Here is a 13,473-nt window from a genome sequence, read left to right on the forward strand (position 1 = left end):
CAATTACCTGGGTCACGTGACGCTGTGGCGCCTGCCGCTCGGGAGCGCGCGCCCCGAGACTCCGCGCGTCGTGGCGTCACTGTGTACGCCCCGCCCCTGCACCCGTGGCGCTGTCCGCGGTGCTGACGGCCCAGGCCAACCCAAAGCCTCCGGGGCCCGGAAAAGCGAAGATCCGGAAGACCACGGGGGTCAGACGACTCCGGATGGCTGGGGTACCTGGTACGCTGTTGAGTCCCTGAATCCCAGTGGCCTTGAACGAACACTAAGGAAAATGTACCAGAAAATAGGCAGCCGTTTGTGTGCATGGGAGGATAGTTTCCCTTTTATCTCCTGTAAAGCTGCATGCTCTCGGTTAAGTGTCCGACTTTGGCTCAGGTCATGATCTCGCAGTTTCTGAGTTCGAGCTCCATGTCCGGCTCTGTACTGGCAGCTCCGAGCCTGGAGCCTACTTCGGATTCTATGTCTCCCTCTCTGCCCCTTCCCAGCTCGCTCACTCTCTCTCTCTCTCTCCCAAAAATAAATAAACATTTAAAAAATTAAAAAATATATAACATTGTCTTGGGGAGCTTGGGGAGCTCAGTCAGTTGAGCCTCCACCTTTTGGTTTCCACTCAGGTCATGACCTCACGGTTTGTGAGATGGAGCCCCCAGTAGAGCTCTGTGCTGACAGCGAGAAGTCTGCTTGGGATTCTCTCTCCCTCTCTCTCTGCCCCTCCCCACTCGTGCTTGTGCTCACAAGCGCTCTCTCTCTTTCTCTCTCTCTCTCTCTCTCTCAAAATAAATAAATAAAACTTAAAAATAAAAAGTACCACTGTCTTAGGGTTGTTTTGAAGAAAAGATGAGATAATGCATATAAAGTGCTTATCACAAAACCTGATACACATTTTACCCTTTCATTGACCCAGTGATAGAGACCTAGATGGCCTTCAACTCCCTGTTGCCACAAACAATGCTGCAATGAACATCTTCCTACATATTCTCTTTTGAACCTGTATGAAAGTTTCTCTCAGAAGTTGAATTGCTTGGTCATGGGTATGTGTATACTTAACAACTCAGCAGTGTCACATTGGTGTTCAATTCTATATTCTCATTAACAGTGCAAGAGGACTTTTAAGTCCTTCTGTCCCAGCAAACACTTGGCAATACGCAGCTTTACAATTTTTTCTGGAATAACAGATTCAATGTCATATAGTTGTTTTCATCTGCATTTCTCTGATTATCATTGATTTGCATTTCACATTGTCTGTTAGTTTTGAGGGTTTCCTGTTGTATTTCTCTTGGGTTTTGTTCTTGTTTACACACAGGAGTTTGTCATGTAGGTGGTTCACACCACCATCAAATCTCCCATAGATTATTGCCAAAGCCCCTGAACTGGCCTCCTTGCTTCCACACTTGCATCCCTGAATTTCAGTCTCAACACAGCAGGATTTTCTTGTAAAACATCAGTTAAAATCATGTTGCTCTCTGCTCAAAACCTTCAGATGACCTCCCATTTTACTAGAAGGAAAAGTAAAAATTCTTACATTTGCTTCTAAGGCCCATTATGTCACCTCAATCATATAGGCATGCCATCATGCTTAATGAAGAAAATTGGAAAATTACAAAAATATGTGATGTAATACTCTGTGTTAATTAAAAGCACACACTCACAAAACTATGCTATACTTTTCACAAGAACACAAATACTTATTAATAAATGAATATAATTTCCTGTTGTGGGATGTAGATCTGAGGTAATTAACTGATTGCCCATGACAACCCTGATAAGATGCCATAAATGGAGGAATATGATTAACTCTACAGTCTATACCTGAAATCCCCCAAAAGTTGTTTATTTGGAGATATTTTTATTATTTTTATTTATTTCATTTTTGAGAAAGAGAGAGAGAGAGCTGGGGAGGGACAGAGAGAAATCCCAAGCAGGATCTCTGCTGTCAGCACAGAGCCCAATGTGCGGCTCGAACTCACAATCCATGAGATCATGACCTGAGCTGAAACCAAGAGTCAGATGTTTAACTGACTGAGCTACCCAAGCACCCTTATTTGGAGATATTTTAAGGTCCGTATGGTCAAAGACCATACATGTTCAATTTACGATTATATCCCCAGCATTTAGCATAATGCCCAACTTATAGTATGTTTTGAGTAAATATTTGTTGGGTGAATAAATGAATGAGTAAATGGACACTTAATTTGGATCCTGAAGGATAAGTAACTTTGCTGCAGAAAGGCAGGGTTCACTGAAATTTATTTGATTAAAAGCATTAGAAAATTACTTGGGGGGCTTATGTCAAAAAGGAGTTGATAGGAAGATTGTCAACTCATAGATTCAAAGGGAAACTGAGGAATTAGTCTCAGGAAGTAGGGCTGAGCCAGAAATGGACTATCTCATCAAGCCTGTTATGATGTTCAAAACTCAAATTCCAGGAACAGGGAAGCTAAAAGATCTGGCTTGTCCTGAAGTGGGGGATGGAGGCCTGGACTCACTCATCTGAAACACACGTGGGTTGAGAAGCAAAGCAGATTGTTCCTGGGATGCTGGTACAACAAGAAGTAGGAGTGGGTGCTGTGGAGGAAAAATCAACACATGTGTACTGATGACCTTTAACAGAAAAGTACCTATTAAAAGGCAGAGTTGTATGAAGGGCTAGGGGAATGGGAAGTGCCTACATGTATGCTGGAACTGGTGGCCTAGGCGAATAGGACTGGACCTTCAACACCATTTCAAGGGGTTTGGATTCTATCCAGTAGGCCATGGGACACCAGCAACATTTTAAGCTGTGAAGGACATGGTCAGATTTGATTTTTACAGAGCTTTCTCTACCAAATGGAGGGAGGATAGAGTGGTAAAAGGTCGGAGTGAAAATATATCCAGGTGAGAAGCACTGGCAGTAGAAATAGAGAAAGGGATACAGATTTGAGAGACATTTAGGAATCAGCTCTGTAGGATCTAAGGGTTAACAAAGCATGAGTGATGGGGACAATGATAACTCACAGGTTTCTGGCTTTAATGAGTTGGTGGGGGGAATGGAAATTCTCAGTAAACTGAGAAACAGGAAGAGATACAGTTTGGGGAGCATAACAGAAAAGTTTACAAGCTGGAGCCACCAATGAGCCATTTAAAAAAGAAGAATGTGACTTGGAACAACAGTCAGGAGCAAAGCCCTAGCAAATCAAAGGGCTCCAGAGCCTCCCATTTGTCCATAGTGATCTTGAGAGTTCATGAGGAAAACAGACAGCAATGGAGGGAGAGAGAACCGCACTATGGAGGGAAGCTAAGTCACCAAAGGGGCTGAGCAGGGCAGCCAGAACAGAAGGCACTGCTGTGGAAGAAGTCAGGGCTGCTAGGTCTTCCAGCCTAATTGATGTTCTGCTAATTACACTGATTAAAGCAAACATTTGGGGGCAATCAAGGCTCCCGTGAGGATAGCTGCCAGTCTCAGAAGACTGAGAAGCTTTGATGCATGGCCACATTTCGGTAAACATTTTTACAAAATTGCCTGTGTACTACTTTTACTTTAAAAATACACACTTACAAAAACATTAAATGGATACATGAGAATATAATTCTGCAATTTACTCCTTTTTTTCCCCTTGTCTTGATGATCTTTGTTTTAATCTCAGGATGTGAAGACCATCTCATTCACTTTAATGGGTATATTGTGTTCATTGAAGGGGATGTATAATGATTGTATTTAACTTCTCTCCCATTGAATGGACATTTACATTGTTTTTGACACTCACAGAAATAAAAGCCCTCTTACATAAATCCCTTAGCGTGTGTGCATCTTTTTTGGTAACATTGATTCCTAGAAGTTTAACACTGGGCTAAAAGATATGCATGTTCTACATTTTAATAGGTACTGCCTTCTGTAACACCATGCCTATTTATGTTTCCCATTAGCATTTGAGAGTTCCTACTTCCTTACATGTTGCCAAGACTTCTTATTATCAGTGTTTTTAATTTAATTTGTGCCAATCTGATAGTTGAAAAAAACTTCACTTTGTTTTAGTTTGCATAAAACTGATAAGTGAAGTTGAAAATCTTCCTGTATGTTGATGATTTTGTATTCCTTTCCTGTGAATTTCCTATTCGTGTTCTTTGTCCATTTTTCCATTGGAGTGCTTACACTTTTTAATTGATTCACATAAACTCTGTATGTATATTCTGAATAAGAATTTTTTTTGTGTTGTAAATGTTACAAATATTTCTTTCTCTTCCTCTGTCACTGTGTCCTCTTTTAACTTTGTTTACAGATGCTTTAGCCATATGGTAATTTATGCTTGTCATGGGGTGAATTTTGTCCCCCCAAAATTCATTCATACTCTGATCTCCTAACCCCCAGTACCTCAGGATATAATCTTATTTGGAGATAAGGTCATTAAAGAGGTAATCAAGTTAAATTGAGGTCTTTAGGGTGGGCTCTAATCCAATACGACTGGTGTCCATATAAGAAGAGAGCATTTGGACACAGACATCTTCACACACAGTTAACATCACGTGAAACAGAGGAATAAGGCAGCCAGCCAAGACAGCAAGACAAGGAGAGAGGCCTCAGAAGAAACCAACCCTGGTGACAACTTGATCTTGAATTTCTGGCTTCCAGAACTGTTAGAGAATAAATAAATTTATTTTCTTTATTTTAATGTTTATTTATATTTGAGGGAGAGAAAGAGACACAGGGCGCAAGCAGGGGAGGGGCAGAGAGAGAGACAGAGACAGAATGTGAAGCAGGCTCCAGGCTCTGAGCTGTTAGCACAGAGCCCAAAGCGGGGTTCAAACTCACAAACCATGAGATCATGACCTGAGCCAAAGTCAGACGCTTAACAGACTGAGCCACCCAGGTGCCCCTAAATAAATGTATTTTAAATAAATCGTTTAAACCCTCAGTCTGTGGTACTTTGTTATGATGCCTGAGAAAAATAAATACAGTGCTGTTGTTGGAGGCCCCCACTCCTTGATTTAAGAACCACTCAGAACTCCAGGGTTTTCCCTCAATTCCAGCTTCTCCTGGGGCAGGGCTCCTCCTATATCCTCAGGCAGGATAGGGATGGCTCATTTTACCCTCTCTGTTAGCTCCCTACTAAAATCTGCCTACAGTTTATGTGTACATTTAGTTTGTTCTTTTCCTCTCCCATCTCTCTATATTATTATTTTGAAGAGACATATCAAAAGCACAGGTCATCAGCAAGAGGCCAGTGTTCCTGGGCAGATTTTATCCTCACTTTTAAAAATGTATCTTTTATACAAAACAATTGACATAATACTTCACTTACTTAGGATAACTTTAGTATTTCCCATGTTATTAATTACTTATAAACGCGATCTTAATGGCTTTAAGTATATAATAATATACTTTTTAATATTTTATTTTAATAAAATACAGTACAATTTTCTTTTAATTTCAACATTAACCATTCTCTGTGGCCTCTGGCCAGACCTCACACTGTTTGCTTTGTTACCACTGTGATTACTGCTCCCACCAGAGTTGGATTAGATGTCATCTCAATTAATCTTTACATTGAAGAGATGAGGAAACTGCCATATACAGAGGTCACTTGTAAACAACCCCATAGGTGGAGGCAGAGTGATGCTCTGTGTATCGATGAAGACATATCAGAGTAGAACTCTGAGACTTCCACTTCTAGTCCCAACACCCATTTAACGGACCTGGCAGCTGAGAACCCACTGAGGTTCTGATATTTGCACAGGATCACAGAACATAGCCAGGTGCCTGGCCATAACCTGGCCTCCTGCTTCTTCATCCTGGCTCTTTTCACGAGCCAGTCTGCCTTTTCACAAGCTCCACACTCTCCCCTAAAGAGGGCACAGCCCAGGAGGCACCAGGCTATCAAGGACTTCCCTGGACAAGCCTCGGCCCCAAAGGAGTCCAACCTCCCCCTTCAACAAACTCTCTCCTTTTAGTGCTTGGGGGTGGTGACCTATGCATGAAAGAAAGCTTCAATAACTCAGGTCCCAATAGCTCAGAAACAGTCGATCAGCCTTCAATTTCAAGATATGTTCAAATTAAGCTTAATTATGCATATGGTTGTCTTAAAGCAAATTTATTAAAATCAGAGATATGGGTAGGGGACATTTTAAAACTTAAACTTCTTTTTTTGAGATACTTTTAGTTGTAAGGAATAATAATACAGAGATTCTGTGTACTCTTTACCCAGTTTCCCCCAGTGGTAACATCTTGCAAACTTATAATACGATATCACAACCAGGATACCGACGTTGATACAGTCCAGATACAATACATTTCCATAACAGGAGAATCCCTCCTATTGCCCTTAACTACGTCTGATGAGGTCACTATTTTTTTTTTTTAATTTTAGCCTTTCCAATGGGTATATAATGAGATTATGGTTTTATTCTGCATTTCCTCGATGGCTAATGAACATCTCTTCAGTGCTTTGTTTACCATCTGTACATCTTCTTCAGTGAAACGTCTCCTGGTGTCTTTCTATCCCTTTTTCTAACTGGATGCTTTTTTTTCTAATTTGATCCTTTACTGTTGAGTTTTGAGCTCTTTATATGGTCTAGATACTAGTCATTGGTCAGCTCTGTGATTTGCAAATATTTCCCCCCAGTCTACAGCTCGTCTTTCTGTCCTCTTACCAGGGTCTTACCCTGAACAAAAGTTTTTCAATTCCGGTGGAATCCAATTTTTTAATTTTTAATTTTATGGTTCATATTTTTGCTTTCCAGTCTAATTTTTTTTTTTGCCTAGCCCTAGATCCTGAAGATTCTCTCCTTTTTTTTTCCAAAATTTTTCTATTTTTACATTTATATTTAAGCTCATTATGTATTTTGACTTAATTTTTGTATAAGGTGTGAGACTTAGGCTGAGACTCTTTTTTGTTTGTTTGTTTGCTTATGGATGGGCGATTGCTCCAGCACAATTTGTTGAAAAGGCTATCCTTCTGATATAGGCTGGTCAGGTCTGAGAACCCAGAGAAGTTCCCACAGGACCAACCAAGAGGATCCTTGGCTTTGCACAAGGTAGAAATCAAGCACAAGCCAAGAGAAAGTGAGAGCAGAATTTACTGAATAGCATAAGTGAAAGAGTATAGCAGACCAAGTGTCTGGGAGACTCAGAAAGGAAAGGAGAGAGAGTCTCATCTTTGCCTGGGGTCTGGGGGTTTTATTGAGGATGGTGTTTTGCTATACGTGACCTCTCAGGCATCCAGGAACTGCCAAAACATGGACAAGGACAAGTGCTCAGGTGTCCTCCACAAGTCATTTATGGGGTCTTGGCATCATGATGTCTAGAGTCAGTGTTTCAGACATAACAACTTTGCCTGGCCACTCCTTTGATGTTATCTACTGTGCTAAAGGAATGGTGAAGAAATCATTAAGTCCTTGACGTTTACAAGGAGGACATACATTATGTGTACTATATGGCAGGTGTAAGGCAAGGGTTCAGGGCCTAGCAAAAAGAGAGGCAGGAAAAAGAGCATTCCTTCACAAGCTCCCTTCAGTTTCCCTGTCTCACTTCCTCTGTTGAATTACTTCTAGACCTTTCTCAAAACTCAACTGGCCATATTTGTGTGGCTTTATCTCTGGGTCAAGTTTGACTGAGATATAATCCATATACCACACAACTCACCAATTTAAAATGGTGTTTAGTATATTCCCAGAGTTGTTTCTCCACTCCAAAAAGAAACTTTTAACCACCTTAAGAAAAACAAGTTGTTCCAAAACATAAAGCATATTCAAAATTATCTGTGTGTGCTCCAAAGTGGAGAGCAGACCTTCTCTGATAAAGCTGTGATGTAACATTAGTCTGGGCACAAGCCTGGAGTGGTCAGCTCCACAGAAAGACCCCAGAAGCATTTTGGCTAGTTCCCCACAGTCATAGCTGCCTCCCACAGGTTTCAAGTGCCCTCAGCATGGAGCCTTGGACTCTAACCTCCAGAGGACAGACCAGAGTCTCCATTCCGGAAAATGGAACCCCTGCTGCCAAGCCTCCGAATCAAGTCTCTGTCTCCAGCTGGTGCTTTATACTCTGCCCCACGACCGGGGTGGGGGAGGGGGCAGGCATGGAACTGCGATGACTCTGGGCTCTCTGTTTGGAGCAGCAGGGTACTGAGGCAACTTCAGCCTCCACAGCAACTGAGGCCTCCCACCTTCCAGAGCAAGACCCCAGGAGAGGTCACATCCAGGCACTGGAATGAAGGAAACAACAATCCAGGCATTGCCCTGGCTCCAGGCTCTTGCACCTACCACAGTGCCCTCACAGGCGGCTGCACCTCAGGCCCTTCTGCCCCAGCCCTCGGGGTCCGGTGGGCTTCTGCTCCTCCGTGTAGTCAGTCTTCAGCGAGCAAGGTGTCCCTCTGAGGAGGCCTGTTGCAGTGCCTTCCTTGGGAGTCCAGAGGCAGGGGGCCGGCAGCTGGGCTCCCAGCCAAATAGCTCACCACCACCACCACCACCGGTGTCTTCCTTTCTTGCCACTCCGGGTGTCGACTCCGAATGGCAGGCATCCCGCTGGTGAACCACTGTTGTCCTGGACAAGCTCATGGACGCCGCCTGCGTGCAGGCCTCCGGTGGGCTAGGCGATATCAGTCCCCGGAACCGGGAGCTCAGGCAAGCTCTCATAGGTAGGGTCAGCAGGGGTAGTAAGAGGGCCTTTGGGCTGGAGCCCTGAACCGGGAGTAAGGCTGTGTACTGGGCGAACGCGGGCAGAAGCATAAGGGAGGAAAGCCCCAGGGAGGCTACCTTGTCTGGCTGTTTAAGGGATGAGGGGCCATTTCCTAGAGCGCAGGTTTTGAAGGAGGTAGAGAAAGGAAGAGAGGCTGCAAAGGCGGGTTGGGGCCAGACATCCTTCCCCACTTGTGAGTTTAGGGACGCGATCCAGGGACACAGCCGCACGCGAGCTGAGCCGCGGGAACCTGGGTGGGAACCCCGCGCGGCCGCCCGGGCCCTCTCTGGGGCGGGTCTCGGGACGCCCCGGGCGATGAGGCCCGGCAGTGCGCTCGGGCTTGCACCCCCGCGGTGACCCAACTTCTAGACTGAAAGCACCTTTCCCCGCAGACGCGCGTCGCTCCACCGCAGCCAAGCGCGCCAGGCCGAGAACGCCGCCCCAGTGAGTCTCCGAGCCTGCGAAACGCAGTTACTGCGAGCGCTCCGCTCATCAGCCTGTGGTCGCGCCTACCTGAGCCGGGCTGCCCGCCCCGCACTCGCCCTGAGCTGGAACAGGCAGCCCTGTGTAGAGGTGGGGGGCAGGAAGGCGCCGACCATTTGCTGAAATGGGTTCCTGGAAGGCAGCCCGGCCCACCTGTCGTGGACCTCCTCAGGGAGTCTCCCGGAAGATACAGTCCAGGCCCCGGGAAGACGCGGCCTGTGCTATAAGAAAGCCACAACTCTCTTAAGAGGGGCCCGAATTTCCTGCAAAATGGAGACAGACAGCTTGAAATCCCACACACCATATGAGCCCTTGGGTATGAGGTCCCTCCCAGGCAGGGTCAGACAGCCGGACCCCTACGCTTGCCCTCTTGGGGACTGAGGAAGAGGACAGATGTATGGGAGAAGGCTTCCGGGACTCGAAGGAAAGAATGTTGGAGTGAAAGGGAGGAGGAGTGTTGTAGGCAAAGGCGTGGAGGGCCAGCAAGGGTCGGGAAAGTCTGGGGAGGGGTGAGAGCAGGAGCAGCGGGGGCTCTCTGTGGCAGAGCACCCAGTGCCCCGGGGCAGGGCTTGCAGTTTGGATCGGAGGCATCACCCAGGCCCAACAAGGGGCCTCAGATGTTCTACCTGACATCTGAGTCAAAAGCATAGCATAGGGGATATCGTCAATAATATTGTAACAATGTGTAGTGACAGATGGTAGCTACACTTACCATGGTGAGCATGGAGTCATGTATAGAATTGTCCATTCACTGTGTTGTAGTCCTGCAACTAATATAACATTGTATGTTAACCATACTTCAGTAAAAAGAAAACAAAACACCAAACTCTGTGGAACCACTTCGGAGTTTAGGTAAGGGACATGGTCAGATTTTATCTTAGAAATATCATTCTGCGGGGTGGTGGAGGACTGGTAGGAGACCAGGCAGAGGCAAAGAGGGACGCCCCCAATGGAGGCCTGTGTGAACTGCCTGTGTACCATCAGGGCCTGAGGGGAGGGCCCCTAACACAGTAACACGGAGGTAGGACAGCCTGGTAGTGGTTCTGACGGAGAAAGAGCCACAGGTGCAGTCCAGGCCCCTGGGGGTGTGCCCAAGGCCCCGTATGCCTCTCAGGGAGAGGATCACCATGGTTTAGGAAGCCACGGTTCTTGCAGGGCTGGGCCTTACTATTATTATTTGACACCAACAGAATTGTGTTTCCTCACTACCTTGGAGAGCGAATAGGAGCTCAAGAGGAGAGAAGTCCCTGCATTCATGGTGGTTCTGGGGTGGTTTCAGGATATAGGTCATTCTCAGCAGGTTCAGTAAGAGCCCTCAGCTCTGGATATTCAAAGAAGCAGGACACAGATGTAAAGAAGAAAACAAAAGAAAAAACATTAAGGTGATTAACAAAGCAGACAGAAGGCAGACACTCTTAACCGAGTTGCTTTTTAGAGTCAAGATGTTTTAAAAATTGCGATGCTCATTATAGAAATGTTTAAAAGCACAAAAAAAATTATGAGAAAAAATATTCATATCCTCTCACTCAAACTCAAGCACTTAGTTGAGTTTCTCACTTAGTGTTTTCCTTCCTTTCTTACTTAGTTTTCAAACTTTTTTTTTAATTTTTTTTTAACGTTTATTTATTTCTGAGACAGAGAGAGAGACAGAGCATGAGCAGGGGAGGGGCAGAGAGAGAGGGAGACACAGAATCTGAAATAGGCTCCAGGCTCTGAGCTGTCTGCACAGAGCCCGATGCGGGGCTCGAACTCACAGACCACAACATCATGACCTGAGCTGAAGTCAGACGCTCAACCAACTGAGCCACCCAGGTGCCCCAGTTTTCAAACTTTTAACACAGCTGTTGTTACATTGTCTTCTCAACTCACAGAGTCCCTTTTCACTTAAGAATATCTCAAAAGCATTTCTCATTATGTAACAAACTTTCCTGGGTCATCTTAAACATTGCCACATTGAACAAATCACCCTAATCCTGGCCTGCCAGGTTCAGCCTAATCCCTGACCCCCAAACTCCAACGAATCCACAAATTATGAATGCAAATGCCATTTTGCTTTACTTGCCTTTTACATTTTCGAAAGACAGAGAGACCGAGTGTGAGCGTGGGAAGGGCAGAGAGAGGGACACACAGAATCTGAAGCAGGCTGCAGGCTCCAGGCTCTGAGCTGTCAGCACAGAGCCTGGCACGGGTCTTGAACTCATGGACTGGACCATGAGATCATGACCTGAGCCAAAGTCGGACACTTAACCAACTGGGCCACCCATGCTCCCCATAAGATTTTTTTTTTAAAGTAATATCTACACTTAACCTGGGGCTTAAGCCACAACCCAGTGATCAACAATCGAATGCTCCACCTGCTGAGCCAGCCAGGGGCCCCTGGCTTCCTCAGTCTTATTAACCCCCTTTCCCCCACTGAAAAATATTTAGGTAACTCTAAGCACAGTGACAGTGACTTATCGCAGTATAATTAACTTCCTGTGGAAGCTAGGAGGAAGTGTAGGCCGAGGTTAGTTAATCAGATTGGGATAGTCTCCTATATTGTATGAAGCATGTGAGCTACAGTGACAGCCTTAGGAAATAATCAATGCCATTTTAGGTTGGGTTCAGATTGAGGAAGAACTGGGCTATTGAAACATAGAGACCTTGCCTCATTATTTAAACTCCACCACCCAAAAAAGAGTTTGCAACATATTCTCAGTGGTTGACCCAGGAGAGGGAAGGAGATATTTGTCATTATTCACACTGTGAATTACAGCTAGAAAGAGGGTCTCTGCTGACCTTGAAGGAAACCGTAGGCCTTATGTTCCGAGCTCAGAGACCAAGGAACATGAGTGCTCAACATCTTCCAGGAATTGGGCTCCATCGTGGTCATGCCCTTGCTCTTCAGGTGAGGGTCTACAAGTCAGAGGCATGGGCAGCAATGGGAGCTTGTTAGCAGGCCCTGCCCCAAACCTACTGAATCAGGATCTGTATTTAAACGGCATCCCCAAGGGATATGCCCTTTAAATTTGGGAAGCACTACTCTCTGTAACATCAAGAATCCTTCAGTCTTTTTCCTTCAGAAAAGGTATGACTATATGTTCAGGAATTCCAATCTTTGGGAATATCTTTTCTTTTTCCTCTTTCCAGGAGGCAATTATTTTTCTCCCAAGCGTCACTGGGGAGCGTTTTCCACTATGACTTTTATGGAAGATCCCACAGGAATATGAAATATAAGGGCCTTGCCTGTGTGTGACTCACAGATAGACTATGTCTTCTCAGGAAGACATTGCATTGTATTTTTAGTATATACATGTTTAAAGTTTTTGCTATTGTTAAGTAATTATAACCAGCTCTATTTCTTCTCTTTACCATTTTTCCATGGTCGTATCATGAACCAGGCTCCAACTCAGAGAAAGGGGCCAGGTTGTGGCTAGAGGTGCACAATCCCCTTGCTGAGGGCATGGTTGAAGAAACAAATCTCTGGGAGGCTGATGAACTGTACTCTTAATTCCTTGGTGGTTAAGGAGATGCTGAACTCATCACCTCCAAACTGTTAGAAGCCCACTCCTTCACTACAATTAATTGCTTTATCATAGGAGAAAAACCCTGATACAAGGGATAACTGAGGACTTTTGGCACCAAATCATCTGGTCAAGTCACAATGTCTAGCGTGTACATTGTGTGATGAAATAACCCAGTGTGACGTATTGGGTGGGCCTAGGAGTAGGATAAAGGTGTGCAACAGTCTGTTAAGATACTACTTTTAGTCATTAAGATCTGAACACTCATGTTGCAAATGGGCAGCAGATGTACAATGGCTTTTGCTTCGATGAATTACAGTTTTTTGTTGTTTTTTTTTTTTTTTTTGCTGTTCCTAAGAATATTGTAGCTTAGTTGCTTCTGAACACTAACACCAATTTACAAGATAACATAAGTCATGATGAAAGAGACCTGAAAAGGGAAAACAGGGTTTAATAAACTAGTCTCTGGGTCAGAGCATAATAACATCCTTCTTCAAAGAGCTGAGCTAAGCCTGCAGCCAGGCATTAGTCAGTGACTATCAAAGAGGTCTGCATGCAAAATGTGAATGCCAACTGAATGCAGGAAGGCTCTCCTTTTCCTGACAAGTAAGTTTTCACTTTCCTGAGACTGTACTGTGTGCCAGATCCTGTGCTGGGGACAGTGAACATAATATGCTCAAGAGGCTTACAGTCAGTGCAGTAGAAGCCGATAAATGAACAGGAAATTATGACCCGGCATAAGTCATGTCTGATGGCAAGTGCAGGGCCCGGAGCCAGAGATGAGAAAAGTTAACACTGGAGTTAAAGCTGGCATAATATCAGTCAAGAGAAAAAACAGCA

Source organism: Panthera leo, chromosome D2, assembly GCF_018350215.1.
Source record: "Panthera leo isolate Ple1 chromosome D2, P.leo_Ple1_pat1.1, whole genome shotgun sequence".
Classification (NCBI taxonomy): domain Eukaryota; kingdom Metazoa; phylum Chordata; class Mammalia; order Carnivora; family Felidae; genus Panthera; species Panthera leo.